At 37.6% G+C, this 17,554-nt stretch overlaps 1 long non-coding RNA gene across 1 annotated transcript in view; it reads right to left on the bottom strand.

Annotated features, from left to right (window-relative positions):
* Window positions 1-3,892: 3,892 nt before the first annotated feature.
* LOC141278563 (uncharacterized) overlaps window positions 3,893-17,554 on the bottom strand; it is a 62,934-nt gene continuing 49,272 nt past the window's right edge. The window contains exon 3 of the long non-coding RNA XR_012331417.1: window positions 3,893-4,382. This is a non-coding gene — a long non-coding RNA (uncharacterized lncRNA). The remainder of the gene's footprint in view (window positions 4,383-17,554) is intronic.

Below are 17,554 nucleotides of genomic sequence, written 5' to 3'. Positions count from 1 at the left end.
TAGCATCAAAAACAATAATGATATACATAGGAAAAACTTTAAGGAAGTGAAAGATCTGTACAATGAAAACTACAAGACCTTGATAAAAGAAATTGAAGAAAACACAAACAAATGGAAAGATATTTGTGTTCATGGATTAGAAGAATTAATATTGTTAAAATGTCCATACTACCCAAAGCCAATTATATATTCAACACAATCTCTATCAAAATTCCAAAGGTATTTTGAACAGAAATAGAAGAAAATGATCCTAAGATTTTTATGGAATCGTGAAAGACCCTGAATATAGTTAAAGCAATCATGAAAAAGAACAACAAAGCCAGAGGCATCACAGTTCTTGATTTTAAACTACAGATCTTCCTCAACTTATGATGGGGTTACATCCTAATAAACCCACTGTAAGTTGAAAATATCAGAAGTTAAAAAGCATTTAATACATCTAACTTACTGAACATCACAGTTTAGCCTAGCCTACTTTAAACATGCTCAAGACACTTACACTAGCCTACAGTTTGGCAAAATCATCAAACACGGGCTTCCCTTGTGGTGCAGTGGTTAAGAATCTGCCTGCCAATGCAGGGGACATGGGTTTGAGCCCTGGTCTGGGAAGATCCCACATGCTGCGGAACAACTAAGCCCGTGCACCACAACTACTGAGCCTGAGCTCCAGAGCCCGCGAGCCACAACTACTGAGCCCATGTGCTGCAACTACTGAAGTCCGCACGCCTAGAGCCCATGCTCTGCAACGAGAAGCCACCGGAAATGAGAAGCCTGCTCATCATAACGAAGAATAGCCCCTGCCTGCTGCAACTAGAGAAAGCCCATGCGCAGCAATGAAGACCCAATGCAGACATAAATAGATAGATAAATATATTTTAAAAATCATCAAACACAAAGTTTATTTTGTAATAAAGTGTTAAATATCTCATGTAATTTATTGAATACTATACTGAAAGTGAAAAAGAAAATGGTTGTATGGGTACAGAATGGTTGTAAGTGTATCATTTGTTTACCCTCATGATTGCATGGCTAACTGGGAGCTGTGGCTTGCTGCTGACGCCCAGCACCATGAGAAAGTACTGAACTGCATATTGCTAGCCCCGGAAAAGATAAAAATTCAAAATGTGAAGTACAGTTTGTACTGGGAAAGTATCGATTTTGCACTATCATAAAGTCGAAAAATTGTAAGTCAGAGACCGTCTGTATAGCCCAAAGTTATAGTAATTAAAACAGTATGATACTGGCATAAAAATAGAAACATAGACCAATGACAGAATAGACTAGTAAACCCCTGCATACATGAACAATTAATATTTGACAAAGGAGCCAAGAATACTCGATGGGGAAAGAATAGCCTCTTCAACAAATGGTGCTGAGTAAGCTGGATTACCGTATGCAGAAAAATTGGACCCCTATCTTACAACACTCACAAAAATTAACTCAAAATGAAATAAAGACTTAAACATAAGACCTGATACCCTAAAACTCCTAGAAGAAAACATAGGGAAGAAGCTCCTTGATATTGGTCTTGGCAGTGATCTTTTTGGATTTGACAACAAAAGCATAGGTAACAAAAGCAAAAGTCAACAAGTAGGACTACATCCAAGCAAAAAGCTTCTGCACAGCAAAAGAAACAATAAAAAAGTGAAAAAGCAACCCACAGAATGGGAGAAAGTATTTGCAAGCCGTATATTCCATAGGGGTTAATATCCAAAATATATAAGGAACTCATACAAATTAATAGCAGAAAAACAAATAACCTGATTTTAAAATGGGCAAAGGACTTGAACAGACATTTCTTCAAAGAAGACCACAAATGGCAAATGGGTACATGAAAGGGTGCTCAACATCTCTAGACATCCGGAAAATGCATATCAAAACCACAATAAGATATCATATCACATCTGTTAGGATGGCTGTTATCAAAAAATCAAGAAATAACAAAGTGTTGGTGAGGATGTGGAGAACAGGGAACCCTTATGCACCGTTGGTAGTAATGTAAATTGGTGCAGCCACTATGGAAAACAGTGTAGAGGTTCCTCAAAATAATTAAAAATAGGACTTCCCTAGTGGCACAGTGGGTAAGAATCCGGCTGCCAATGCACGGGACATGGGTTCGAGCCCTGGTCCGGGAAGATCCCACATGCCATGGAGCAACTAAGCCTGTGCGCCACAACTCCTGAGTCTATGCTCTACAGCCCATGAGCCACAACTACTGAAGCCTGCACGCCTAGAGCCCATGCTCTGCAACAAAGAGAAGCCACCGCAATGAGAAGCCCGTGTACCGCAACGAAGAGTAGCCCCCACTCGCCACAGCTAGAGAAAGCCCATGTGCAGCAATGAAGACCCAATGCAGCCAAAAATAAATAAATAAATAAATTTATTTTAAAAAATTAAAAATAGAACTGCCCATATGATCCAGCAATCCTACTCCCGGGTATTTATCCAAAGGACATAAAATCAGCACTTCAAAGAGATACCTTCAAACCCATGTTAACTGCAGCATTATTCATAGCAGCCAAGATATGGAAACAATCTAAGTGTCCATCAACAGATGAATGGGTAAAGAAAATGTGGCATATGTAATGGAATATTATCCAGCCATAAAAAAGAAGGAAATCCTGCCATTTGTGACAACATTGATAAGCCCAGAGGACACTATGCTAAGAGAAATAAACTAGACATAGACAAATACTGCATGGCATCACTTACACATGAAATCTTCAAGTGTTCAACTTAGAGTAACAGTAATAGAGAATAAAATTGTGATTATCCGTGGGTGGGCGATGGGGAGAAAGGGGGGATGTTGGTCAAAGGGTACAAACTTTCAAACACAAGATGAATAAGTTCTGAAGACCTAATGAACAGCATGGTAACTATAGTTAAAAATGTACTATAGGGGCTTCCCTGGTGGCGCAGTGGTTGAGAGTCCGCCTGCCGATGCAGGGGACACGGGCTCGTGCCCCGGTCCAGGAGGATCCCACATGCCGCGGAGCGGCTGGGCCTGTGGGCCATGGCCGCGGGGCCTGTGTGTCCGGAGCCTGTGCTCCGCGGCGGGAGGGGCCACAGCAGTGAGAGGTCCACGTGCCACAAAAAAAAAAAAAAAGAAAAAAGTACTATATACTTGAAATTTGCTAAGAGAGTAGATCTCAAGTGCTCTCACCCAAATTAAATAAATAAATAAATAAATAAAGGTAACTGTATGAGATGATGCATATGTTAACTAGCTTGATTGTGGTAATCATTTCAAAATGACTACGTATATTGAATCATCATGTTGTACACCTTAAATATATACAATATTTATTTGTCAATTGTACCTCAGATAGACTGGAAACAATCAGGACAATGAATAAACTCGTTCATAATATATTGTAGCACTTGGCTCAGAAGTGAACAATACTGACACAGTCAAAATAAGAAAAACACTGCATATTAATACACTGAAAATTGTGATATACCTATACTGAGAGGATGGGGAGGAGGAAAAGGGTGTGTGTATAAGAAAAGGGTGCTAAGATCTCAACTTCCATACCAAGAAATGGATAATGTCTAAAACTGAGAAAGTAAGAAATAAAAATATAAGCATAATATTTAGAATAGAGGTAGATACTAGAAGGAATACTTGAATAAAAGGCAGAAGGGGTGTTGGTAGTTGTCGCTGGGGAAAAGAACTGAGAGAGGAAGAAAGGGAGAGACTCCTGTGTTTTTAGTTATAAGTTTTTTAGTTTCATGTGGTTTTTAAATGATTTTGACAAAAATATCTTTTATAAAATAAATTATAAACAAATTAATTCTGTTCTCCCCTTATTTACTTATTAACGGGAATTCCATATATTCCAACTGAAGGAACTGATTTCACTGAATGATACAGAAATTTATTATGCCCAGCTTGAAGTAAAAAGAAAAATAAATGTGCAAAAAAGTGTGTGTGTGGGCTTCCCTGGTGGCACAGTGGTTGGGAGTCCGCCTGCCGATGCAGGGGACACGGGTTCGTGCCCCGGTCCGGGAAGATCCCATATGTCGCGGAGCGGCTGGGCCTGTAAGCCATGGCCGCTGAGCCTGCGCGTCCGGAGCCTGTGCTCCACAATGGGAGAGGCCACAACAGTGAGAGGCTGCGTACCGCTAAAAAAAAAAAAAAACAAAAACTGTGTGTGTGTGTGGTTGTGTGCTAATGTAGACATGCTTTTCATTACTTTTTCTGATTAAATTTTTCCTTCACCTTTAAATAAGTTAGTTAATGCTTCTGAATTTCATGTCATCTGGGAACTTTGAAAGCAGGCTCTTCTGTTTGATGCCCCTTTTGTTTCTGTTTAGAACTTCTGGCTCAGCTGTGTGGCATTTCAGGAAATTTAATCACTCTGCTAGTGATCAAAACTGACCTGTTGGGAAATCAAGAAATGGACAGAGGAGGGGCTTGTTATAGCTCAAAAGAACAATGAAAAAGAAAATGAAACTCTACTTAATAAGCAAAGGTTATGAGAAAATAAAACTCATTCTGGAGACTCCAGCTATGTTTATGAGCTGTGGTCTTGCTAGTGATTACAGGGATTGGCTTGTTCTTGGGAACTTACATGAACCAAAAGTGTGGAATTACAGATTAAACTAGAGAATACAAATGTTATGTTGTATACAGAGTCGTTCCACGAGCAGTGTATTTCTGTTGTTTTAATAGTGTGATAAAATGAAACAAAAAATTAATTTCTCTTACAGTCATTTATTCAATAAACAAGTTGTGTTAAATATTTCACTAGGCACTGAGAGTGAGAGTAAGAGGAGAGGCAAATGGATGGATATAAAGAGAAATTGGCATATGCATGTCTCTGACTTCCATAGAGGAAACAAGACAGGTACTGAAATAAACATAGCACATGTAGAAAACAATAAAAGAGGCACGGATAAATGCTGAAAGAAGCAGCCATCATTTTGAATTGGGGGAATCAGGCCTGGTATGAGGAAAGAGATGCCACTTGAGCCTGTGCCTTGGAGGATGGTTACAGCATGTGGGCTGAACCTCATAAAAAGGAGTCGCATAGGGAAGGAATTACAGATATTTCTGACCCTTATTAAGGAATTAATAATATTCACAGAGTTAATGGTCCAGCCTGAATCTGAGCACTAGAATCAATTTTCTTGAGACACTCATTTCCATCCAGGAGAAAGCAGGAGGGTATCCAGCAGCCACTCTCTAACTGGAAACTGCTAACACCAGGCACCAGTAGGCCTGCTGACTCAGGGCAATGGGAACAGCCAAACCCTCATCACCCCTCGACATATGAGTCTTTACTACAGCTGTTGGAACAAGGCCAGCCTTACAAATTGCCTTTCATGCCACTTGCCAAGAGTGAGTGTTCACTAATTTTTTTTCCCCTGGGCAGAGGAATAAATGACAGTGATTTTCTTGACTTTCTCTCCTGAGGGAAGGTTAGTTCGAAATGCAGAGTCTGCTAAACTTTGTGCATTTCTGTACAGGCCCAAGACTACATGTTATATAAATATAATTATGTTTGTGGGTTTGCCTATTTATTATCACATCATTTAAAAACAGCTACATGGATGAAATTTAGTCAAGTTGAAAAGCAGTGAAAACAACATATTTGCTAAGATACAAAGTTAAATATATATTTACCTTTGTATCTTTGTGTGTTTATATATATACATATATGTATATGAAGCAAAATGATAAAATCAAGCATTAGGATAATAAACACAATGTTCAAGATAGTGGTTAACTCTGCAGGGGAGAAAAGGATACACAGGGAGCTTCTGGTTATATTTGTATTGTCTTATTTTGTAATCTGAATGATAACCATAAGGGCATTCCGTATATTATTCTCTATACTTATCTTTGCGTGCCTGAAATATTTAATAATATAACTTTGGCTCAAAAGTCTCTATTTTGTCTTTTTTTTTTTTTTTTGCTGTACGCGGGCCTCTCACTGTTGTGGTCTCTCCTGTTGCGGAGCACAGGCTCCGGATGCTCAGGCTCAGCGGCCATGGCTCACAGGCCCAGCCGCTCCAAGGCATGTGGGATCTTCCCAGACTGGGGCACGTGCCCGTGTCCTCCGCATCGGCAGGCGGACTCTCAACCACTGTGCCACGAGGGAAGCCCTATTTTGTCTTTTTATGAGTTTTATTGAGGTATAATTTACATACAATAAAATTTACCAATTTTCGGTACACAAATCATGACAAAACATTTCCATTATCCCTCAAAATTAAAATATAAAATCAGCTGAGAGGCAAAGATTAATGTTTTTATTTATTATATTTATATTATATTTCAAGGATTTATGACAGAAACTGATATTCAACCAGTCCCCCCACTCTAAACAACTAAAAAACTGAACAAAACACATGACATAACTGTTTTCAGATATTGCATAACAGGCAATACAGGACTGTGATATTCCTTGAGAGAAGGGAAAAAAAATAAGGTGAGCCCCATATGGCCTCCCTTTTTATCTGTCATTAAATTCTGGACTGTGGTGTAAGGAAGAGTAGTCTAAACAGAGCACAAAAGTCTCCCTGACTTAACAAGACAGAAATCAGAGTTCAGGAACACTTAGTTATCTGGAATGTGTGGGGAAAAGTACCAAAGGTAAAGGAGTGATGCCAAAAGCTGCTCCAGAAATCCACATAGGACCCTCTTGAGTCTTTGGCCAAATACCAAACTGTACATGCACAGGACAAGACTCCAAGAGGACAGTCAAAGAACAATTATCAGGGAAAGAACAGCTTTCAGATACCTGTAAGCTAAATAATTACTGAACTGATACAAGGCTAGGATATATTCAAATTTAAACCAGCCAGAGTTAAAACACTTTACAAAAAATGATGCTTCAATAGAGGCTTCAGAAAGATCCCATCTTAGGAAAAGGACTAATCTAGCCCTCGAGTAAAGGTTTCTCTAGACCCACGCTACCTAACAAAGCTTAAAAACAAGTCTCAAAAGGGTTAAGCTAATTCCCAAGCAAATTAGCTCCATGACCAAAGAAAATCCCAAACTCTATTACGGAAGTTTAAAAAAAACCCTAGGCACTCAACAATGCATTCATAATGTCCAGCATATAATAAAAGGTTACTAGATATGTGAAGGAGCAGGAAAGTATGATCTGTAACCCGAAGAAAAATTAGTCAATAGAAATGCACCCCCAAATGATGGAAATTATGTTATTATCAACAAAGACTTAAAACAGTATTATAAACTGTTGTATTATATTTATTAAACTATTATAACATGTCAACTATTTTAAGAAACAGATTAACACAACAAAGGAACGATTAGGAAATCTCCAAAGTGCAAGAAAGAATCAAATACAAATCCTGGAATCCAAAAATAAAATATATGAATTGAAAATTTCATTGGATAGGTTTAACAGCAGTGACACAGAGAAGAAGGAGCAATGAACTTGAAGAGATGGTAATAGAAAGTATATAAACTGAAGCATACAGAGGGAAAAAGCCTAGAAAATTGTTAACGAATTCTCACTGATCTATTGGAAAATATCAGGCCATCTATTACATGTGAGATTCAAGCACTAGAAGGAGAGGTAAGAAATTGAGGCAAAAATATTTGAATAATGGTTGCAATATGACACTTGAATAATGATCAAAATTTTTTCAAATTTTCCAAAATATAAACTCACAGACCCAAGAATCTCAAAGAACTCCAAGGAGTATAAAAAAGGAAAACACACTGAAGAACATCATAATCAAATTTCTGAAAACCAATGAAAAAAGTCTTAAAAGTAGCCTGAGGGAAAATATATGTATTACATAGGGGAATAATGATAAGTATAACTTCTGGCTTTTCATCAGAAATAAGGTAAGGCAGAAAAATCATTTAAAGTATTGTAAGGAAAATACACTCTGTCAAACCAGAATCTACATTAAGCAAAAATACTGTTTAAAAATGAAGGTGAAATAAAGGCAAACAAAGCTCAGAAAATTCATTGCCAGGAGACATGCTCTTTAAGAAATTTTAGAGTCCAGGCTGAAAGAAAATGTTGCCAAGTGGAAGCATAAATGAGTAAATGAAGGAATAAAAACTGAAAAGTACTAGAAATGGTAAATACGGAAGTAAAATTAAAAGACTGTTTCCTTCATTTCTTAATTTCTTTAAAAGATAGTTTGAAGAAACAAAATAACAATGTATTGCAGGGTTTATGATGCATGTAGAAGTTAAATGTATGTAAACAACAGCAGAAAGGATAGAGGGGAATGGAAATATACTATTATAATTTTCTTAAATTATATGTGAATTTGTATTATTTGAAAGTAGATTATGATGAGTCAAAGATTAACACTGTAAATCCTAGAGGAACCATTAACAATATAAGACAAAGAATATGTATATAGCTAATAAGCAAATAATAAAGTTGAATACTGGAAAACACTCAAATAATCCAAAAGAAGGCAGGGAAGAAGGAGGAGAAAAACAAAGAACATAAAAAAGAAACAGAAAAAAATTAGCCAGATGGTGGACTTAGAACTAGCCATACCTAAACTTACATTAAATGTAAATTGATTAAATAATCTAATTAAATGATAGAGGTTGTCAAACTAGATTTTTTTAAAAAGCAAGAACCAAATATATGCTAAGAGATTCACATTAAATAAATGACCCAGAGAGATTAAAAGTATAGATAGAAAGGATAGAAAAATATACACCATGCAAAGCCTAATCTTATTAAAATTTATGCAAATACTAATAGTCTTATGCTAACACATATTCTTATGAAAGCTGGGATGGCTATGTTAATATCAAACAACAGATTTCAGGACAGGGAGCTTACCAGAGATAAAAAGGTAAATTTTCTAATGATAAAAGGATCACTTCGTCAAGAAGACATATAATCATAATGTGTGTGTAATTAATAACAGCTTCAACAAATACACACAAAAAAACCAAAAGAAAAATAAAACCAAAAGAACCAAAAGAAAAATAAAACCAAAAGAACCAAAATAAAAAAAAAAAAAGAACCAAAAGAAAAAAATAATAATAATAATTATATTTGGAGATTTCAACACTCCTGTCTCAAAAACAGAACAAATACATAGAAAATCAGTAAGAGTAAAAAGATTTGAACAATAGTATCAACCAACTCAATCTTTTGACATTTATAGAACACCGCATTGAACTGCAGAATATATTCTTTCCATGTGCACGTGGAACATTCATCATGAATAAGCCATAGAATAAGGCACAATAAATTCAAAAAGTAGAAATGATATAGACTATGTTCTCTGACTACAATTTAAATAAAATAGAATTAAACAAAAAGAAGATCTCCAAGTATTTGGAAATTAAACAACATGCTTAATTAACCATGGATCAAAGAAAAAATTACAAGGAAAACTTAGAAAATCTCAAACTTAATGATGATACATTATATCAAAATTTGTGGGATTCAACTAAAGCAGTGATTAGGAGGAAATTTAAAAATTAAATGATTTTTACTAAAAAAGAAGATTTAAAATCAATAACTTAAGGGGGCTTCCCTGGTGGTCCAGTGCCTAAGCCTATGTGCTCCCAATGCAGGGGGCCTGGGTTCAATCCCTGGTCAGGAAACTAGATCCCACATGCCGCACTAAGAGTTCGCATGCTGCAACTAAAGATCCCACACTTATGGTAAACTTATGTTTACCATAGGGGAAACATGGTAGGGGAGGGATAAATTAAGAGTCTGGGATTAGCAGATACAAACTACTATGTATAAAATACATAAACAACAAAGTCCTACTGCATAGCACAGGGAACTATATTCAGTATCATGTAATAAACCATAATAAAAAAGAATAACGGAATCACTTTGCTGTACACCATAAACTAACACAACATTGTAAATCAACTATACTTCAATTAAAAAAAAATAGAATAGCAATGCTTTCAGAAGTGAACCACGAGGCAGACCACTGCTTAGGAATAAAAGTGGTCCCTGGGTGGTGCATTTGAGGGATTGTTCCAAACAGTACTGCAAAAACTCTGAAATATAAACGTACGTTGCACCACAGAAGGTAGGTTCAAACTTGTAGGCTGAAATAACCAGGTTGATTGTCTGCTAAAATAAATAATAATAAAATAATAAAAATATAAATAAAAAATAAAATTCTCCAGGGACTTCCCTGGCAGTCCAGTGGTTAAGACTCCGTGCTTCCACTGCAGGGATTTGCCCGTTCCATCCCTGGTCAGGGAACTAAGATCCACATGCCATGTGGCGCAGCCAAAAAAATAAAAATAAAATAAAATTCTCCATAGGTTTTAAATAAGTCACAGAGTCTCATAATATAGAAAATGTCTAGGATACAATCCAAGATTATTCAACATAGAAAAATCAGAAAAATCTCAACATTTCATCTGGGTAAAGACAACCAATGGAAGCCAACTCTGACAGGACACAGATGTTATAGGTATCAGACAAATGGTTTTAAGCAACTATTTTAACCATACTCCAAGAAGTAGGATGAACATCATTGGAAAAAAAAAAAAGGGAAGTCTCAGTAGAGAAATAGAATAAAAATGAACCCAATGGAAATTTTAGAACTGAAAAATACAATAACCAAAATTTTAAAAATTCATTAGATGGATTCAGTCACAAAATGGAGATGACAGAGGAAAGAGTCAATGAACTTGAAAACTGATCAATAGTAGCTGTGCAATCTGAACCACAGAGAAACAAAACATTGCGGGGGGGGGGGAGTGTATGGAAAGAAATAGAGCCACAGGGAACCTATGGGAAAATACAAAAACATCTAACATTTGCCTCAATGGAATCTCAGAGGGATATTTGTGTCGCAAAGTAAATTTGAGGAAAAAATGGCTGAAAATTTCCCAAACTTGGTGAAAAGCATAAATGTACAGATCAAGAAACTCTATCAACCTCAAAGGGTAAACTCAAACAAACCCATGCCCAGACACATTATAATCAAACTACTGAAAACGAAACACAAATTAAAAATCTTAAAAGCTATAGAGAAAAACAATGCATTACATACAGGAGAATAATGATTGGAATAACTTCAGATTTCTTATCAGAAACCATGGAGGGGGACTTCCCTGGTGGCGCAGTGCCTACCAATGCAGGGGACATGGGTTCAATCCCTGGTCCGGGAAGATCCCACATGCCGCGGAGCAACTAAGCCCGTGCGCCACAACTACTAAGCCTGTGCTCTAGAGCCCGCAAGCCACAACTACTGAGCCCACGTGCCACAACTACTGAAGCCCGCGCGCCCAGAGCCTGTGCTCCACAACAAGAGAAGCCACCGCAATGAGAAGCCTGCACACTGCAACAAAGAGTAGCCCCCACTGGCTGCAACTAGAGAAAGCCTGCGTGCATCAATGAAGACCCAACGCAGCCAAAAATAAATAAATAAAATAAATTAAAAAAAAAAAAGAAACCATGGAGGTCAGAAGTCACTGAAACAAAGACTTTACTGTGCTGAAAGAAAAGAACTATCAACCTAAATTTCTATATCCAGTGGAAATACCCTTCAGGAATAAAAGTGAAATTCATTGGTGAAAGAAAAATAAAATCTGTTGCCATCAGATTTTCTCTAAAAGAAATGCTAGAGGAAGTTCTTCAGGTGTAAGGAAGATAATACTAGATGGAAATTTGAAATTTCAGGAATGGAGAAAGAATGATAGAAATGTAAGTCTGGATAAATATGGTAGACTATTTTCTCCCCTTAACTTTGTTAAAGTATGTATGATAGTTGGAAGAAAAAATTATAATACTGTTGTATGGGTACATATGTACATATTAAGCAAAAAAATACAAACTAATAAAGATCACTACATATTATTACCCCTGTTTACAGTGAGGAAACTGAGATTCAAGGACACATATGTAAAACTCATAAAAGTAGATATTTGAACTGAGCTCTATCTGATACCATAATCTTTGCTCTTAAAAATCAGCTGGAAATAAGCAGGGCTTAGCAGGGAGGGGCTTACCTGAGGGAGAACCTGGCTTGTGCATGACTAGTCATCTGTACAAACCACTATATCCAGGAGGGTGAGCTAACTGGAACTGTAGGTCCATCAGACACAAGGGTCTTATGTTGTGTTGGGGTGTAGTTGCAGGAGTCTTGGCAATGGGACTGATGCTCAGAGTAGGGGCTAGCAGCACCATGGTTATGGGAGGTTCACTGAGTTGGAACCAAACTCAAGACAGTAGTTAGAGGTGTGCAGAACAGAGTCAGACCTGTGGGCAGGAGCTAGTAAGAACAATGAAGAGGTCAGTGGCCCAGCCATGCCAGCCCAAGGCTTCTACCCCAATAGGAGCACAAATAAGGACACCAATGCCCAGGATACAATTTAAGATCTATCCCAGAGGGTAAATTGCACTTCATATTTTGATAAGCAATCAATATTAAGACATTTAAAATGCTCACACCCTTTATGTGATCATTTCCGTCTTGGGAATCAATCTCCAAAACAAACTGATCTGCCTTTACCAAAACAAACTGATCTGCCTTTACCAAAACAGGTTTTTATTACAAATTTATAATAGCAAAAAGTAAAAACAAGGTCCTACTGTATAGCACAGGGAACTATATTCAATATCCTGTGATAAACCATAATGGAAAAGAATACGAAAAAAGTGTATATATATGTATAACTGAGTCACTTTGCTGTAACAGCAGTAATTAACACAACATTGTAATTCAACTATACTTCAATAAAAAATAAATTTAAAAAAACAATAGCAAAAAGTTGGAAACAATGGAAATATCCAATAACAGAGGAATGAGTTAAACAAATTCTAGGACATTCATGATGGATGATTATGCAGCCATTCAAAAGGAATTTTTTGAAGAATGTTGGAAATGTTTATAATATAATGTTAAGTGAAAAATTCAGGATATCAAGTCATAAATAGAATATGCCCGAGGTTTCTGCAACTGATTGTGGTTTTGCCAAAATTTTACAGTCCTGACCACCTAGAACCAACTTCCAAGAGGAGAGATATCGGGACTTCTCTGGCAGTCCAATGTTTAGGACTCTGTGCTCCCACTGCAGGGGCAAGGGTTCAATCCCTGGTCTGGGAACTAAAATCTCCCATGCCGTGTGGTGCAGGCAAAAAATAAAAATAAAAAATAAAAAAATAAACAAGAGGAAAGATATCTAAGATTCATTACAGTGTTTTAGGAACTAAAACAAACAAACAAAATCAATTCACTTCCACCTGGATCTTTGCCCACGAAAGCCCAAACAAGCTTCCTTAAGAGAAATTGATACTTTCAACACTGACGTTTATCCTGAATAAAAGGATCCCAGCCTGGGCACCTCACTCGTGTTTCTTCTCAGGTTTAGCTGAAGTCAACTTGCCCCAAGAGGACATACTATCAAGGCAGCCTCACAGATGTGGAAAGACAACATTAGGGAGCCCCGTACTGTCTGGCCTGGAGAGTGGATATTGTTGCTCAGAGCAGAAGGGATAAACTTGGAGGTTTCAGTTTGACAGCCTAAGTGGGACCTCTTTTTTAAGACGTTTGCTTCCACACCCTCCACACATCAGTCAGCAAATATCGTTAGTGCTGCCATCCTCAGAGATCTATGTATGTTAGGGTGCTGGGCAGCAAATCCTGCTCAGGAATTTTATAGCCATCCTTCTTCAGCTGTGGCCTTCAGGACAACCAAGAAATTGCAACCAGCAGACATGTAGATGGAGGTGCATCTGCTAAAGTCCAGAGCTGCCTGGTGCCTGCTCCTAAGGTGCCAAAAGCAGGTAGCCTGTTCCAGTGGAACAGTTGGCTGCGGTCTTCTCAGGTAAGCTCACCCTTATGCTGGGTTCTGCAATGGCATTACTCAAGTAGACACTTCAGACCATCCAAACCCTAACTGTGGACATGGTGACATACGTTGGACACACATTTAACACAACACTTTCTAAAAAAACAAGAATCGCAGCACTCGCCAGCACCTGAAAGTTCACTCACTCTACCTGCTCCAACCCCACACACCTTCCTAATACAAAATCATGATAGACTCCATCAGTTCTGTCTTCTTCCCATTGCCACAGCTCAACTTAGTCTAGAATGGCAGTTCTAATAGTATTTGCTGCCTAGAATGTTTTACCGATATAGATTTCTTTAAATTTTTAAAAATTGGGGTATAAAATACTACCTACAATAGTGTACAAGTACACTTATCCTCAGTGTGTACACTTCAGTGAATTTGTGCCTATCTATACACTCATGTGACTCCCACCCAGATCAATGTAGAACATTTATAGCACTCCAGAAGACTCTTCTATACTTTCTAGTCAACACAGATGTTGCCACTCCTCTGACTCTCATCACTATAGTCTTCCTGTTTTGTACGCCAGATCTGGCTTCTTCTGCTCAATCTATTGGTGAGATGCAGCTATGTTGTTGCATGTACAGTAGTTCATTCTTTTTTGTTACTGTGTAGTATTCCATTTTGTGTATATACTACAATTTATTTGCCCATTCATCTTTTGATGAATATGTGGGCTGTTACCAGTTTGAAGCTACTATGAATGAGAATCCTATGAAGACTCTTGAATACGAATATACTGCTTGGTGAACATTTGTGCTTATTTCACTTGGAGCAAAATTACTGGGTTATAAGATATACATGTATTTAGCTTTAGTAGATCTTGCAAAACAGTTTTCCAAAGTAGTTGAATCAATGTAAACTCTTACTAGCAATACATAAGAGTTCCAGTTGCTCCATATTTTCACCAATATTTGGTATTATGATGGGTGTATGGTGGTACACCATTGTGGTTTTAGTTCGTATTTCCCCTAATGCTGATTGGCCATTTGGATATCTTATGAGAGTGCCTATTTCAGTGTTTCATTCATTTTTAAACTGTGTTGTATTGCAGTTTTCTTATTGATTTTTTTGGAGTCCTTTATATATTCAGACTATGAACCTATGTTAGACTGTGCTATTGTCAAGTTGGTTAAACTAGGAACTGTGATTCTTAGAATCCTCTTCCTTGTATGGTTCCAAGTTAGAACTGTCCCAAAGAAGAAACTCCACAATATTTGGAAGATGGAGATGAATCAGCAGCCACTTATCAGTGATAAGACACAGGGATTAGGGACAGTGAAGGACATATGCAGGGGTCCTTCAAGGTGCCTGTTTGTCCTCACTCTTCTTTGTTCCATGAACAACTCATCTTCCCAAATGCTGCCCTGCTGACCAACAATGGCCCCAGACCTATCACGGGATACTTAGCTGCAGACCCACAGATGTAGTAGCAACAATAGCTATACACAGAACTCTCCCCTCCACGGTCCCATTTCAATGGCTGGACATGCTTGGCTTCTTAGATTTCTTGACAAGCTCCAACATGTCCACTTAAGCAAGTGTTTCAGGAAGATCAATCAGTGACTATTTCTCTGATTTTCCAACAGTTAGACCTCTTCCTACAAAGGAATTCTTGTTTCAGCTACAAAGAAGATAAGTTTATCTCCACAGCATTATATTTTTTTCCCCAAACTGCATATATCTGTTAAAGAAAAAAATTTAAATTTAGAGAAGCAAAGGGAGAAAATAAAGAATCATTCTTAATCCCACCACTCAGAGTCACCCATAGTCAATATTTTGGTATATTTTCTCCTAGTCGCTTTACTGTGTATTTTGCATACATTTACGTATACTGTGCATATTCTTTCCCTTTAAAAAATAAAACATGGGATCTACATATTTTGTAAACTCAAAGATACATTGAGTATTGATATTGCTAATTCTTTGTGCACATATATTTCCTTAGAACTAAGTTTTTTGACTTGGAATTCCAGAACTAAAAGATAAGTACATTGTTAAGGCTTTTAATACTGACCTCCAAAGAAGACTATATCAATATACATGTCCACCAGTGTCTGCTTTCCTTAATCCTCACCAAAGACTTTTAAAATCTTTGCTAATTGGTTAGGGGACAAATGATAGCTCTTTTGTATTTTAAATTGCATTTTTTATTACTAGTGCTGTTAAACATTTTTCATCTATACTTGTTAGCCATAGGACCAGCAAGTTTTGATAGGAAGAGTACAAGACAATATCCCAGCTCTAAAAAGGAGGACAGGTTTGAATGGAGGCCATGGCTACTTGACCTTGGGCATGTCATTTAAACCCTCTCAGTCTGTTAAAACACCTAAGTGTTGGGTTTAAATGAGACCATATATGTAAAGAACATTGCCTCATGCCCAGCAGATGGTAAGCCACCAAGAAGTGGGAGGATTACCTCACAGTTATATAGTGGTTGGGTCAGGATTCAAACTGAGGACTGTCCTACTTCAAAGTATGGCGTATGGGAAGTGGGGCGGGGCTGAGCATGCAAGTAGGGGCTGAGTTGTTGAAAGCTGTGAGGTAGGTAAGATGGAGATGGGGAACTAGAGTAACTGTGTCCTTTATAAGAGAAAGGAAACTCTAAAAGAGGCCACAGGCTATGGGCCAAGGTCAGAAGTTGGGCAGGAAAAGATCTGTTACCAAAGCCAGGATTATGGAGTAACACAGGCAGGCAGGACTGGCAAGAACAATTTAACACTCAGCAATTCTATTCTTAGGTATATATCAAAAAGAATTAAAAATATGCATCATCATAAAATCTTATACACGAAAGTTCATAACAGCATTATTCTTCATAGCTCCCAAAATCGAAACAATCCTGTCCGTCAACTGAGGAATGGATAAATAAAATGTGATATATCCATATGATGGAATATTGTTCATCAATAAAAAGGAATGAAGTACTGACACGTTATAATACATGGATGAGCCTTGAAAACATTATTCTAGGTGAAAGAAGTTGGACAAAAAACACCATACATTATATGGTTCCAAATTTACAAAATAGCCAAATCTGTAAAGACAGAAAGTAGATTTGCAGTTGCTTAGGGATGGAGGAGAATGGAAGAATTAGGAGTTATGGATAAAAGATGTGGGATTGGGACTTCCCTGGTGGCACAGTGGTTAAGAACCCGCCTGCCAATGCAGGGGACACGGGTTCGAGCCCTGGTCCAGGGAGATCCCACATGCCGCGGAGCAACTAAGCCTGTGCACCACAACTACTGAGCCTGTGCTCTAAAGCTTGTGAGCCACAACTACTGAGCCCATGTGCCACAATTACTGAAGCCCACACACCTAGAGCCCGTACTCCGCAACAAGAGAAGCCCCTGCAATGAGAAGTCCGCGCAACGTGCGCAGCAACGAGGCCCCAGTGCAGCCAAAGATTAATTAATTAATTAAAACAAAAAAATCCACCATATTAAAAAAAAAAAAGGTGTGCGATTTCTTTCTGGGATGATGGAAATATTCTCAAATTGACTGTGTTTGGTTAAGACTCTAGTTGCAACTAACCAAAACCCAACTCCAGTTAGCTTAACCAAGTGTATGGGAGTTTATTATAACTCTATAGGGACATCTCACATAACCCAGAGACATTTAGAAATAAGCCACAGTTTTGATCATTTATGGAAGTCTTATTCTGAATTTTCTCTTAAATTATTCTCAAAGAGGTTATTTTTTACCTTTTTAAAGAATTTTTATTGGAGTATAGCTGATTTACAATGTTGT

The sequence above is a fragment of the Tursiops truncatus genome, chromosome 4 (assembly GCF_011762595.2).
Source record: "Tursiops truncatus isolate mTurTru1 chromosome 4, mTurTru1.mat.Y, whole genome shotgun sequence".
NCBI lineage: Eukaryota > Metazoa > Chordata > Mammalia > Artiodactyla > Delphinidae > Tursiops > Tursiops truncatus.
This window is presented reverse-complemented; position numbering and strand designations above follow the sequence as displayed.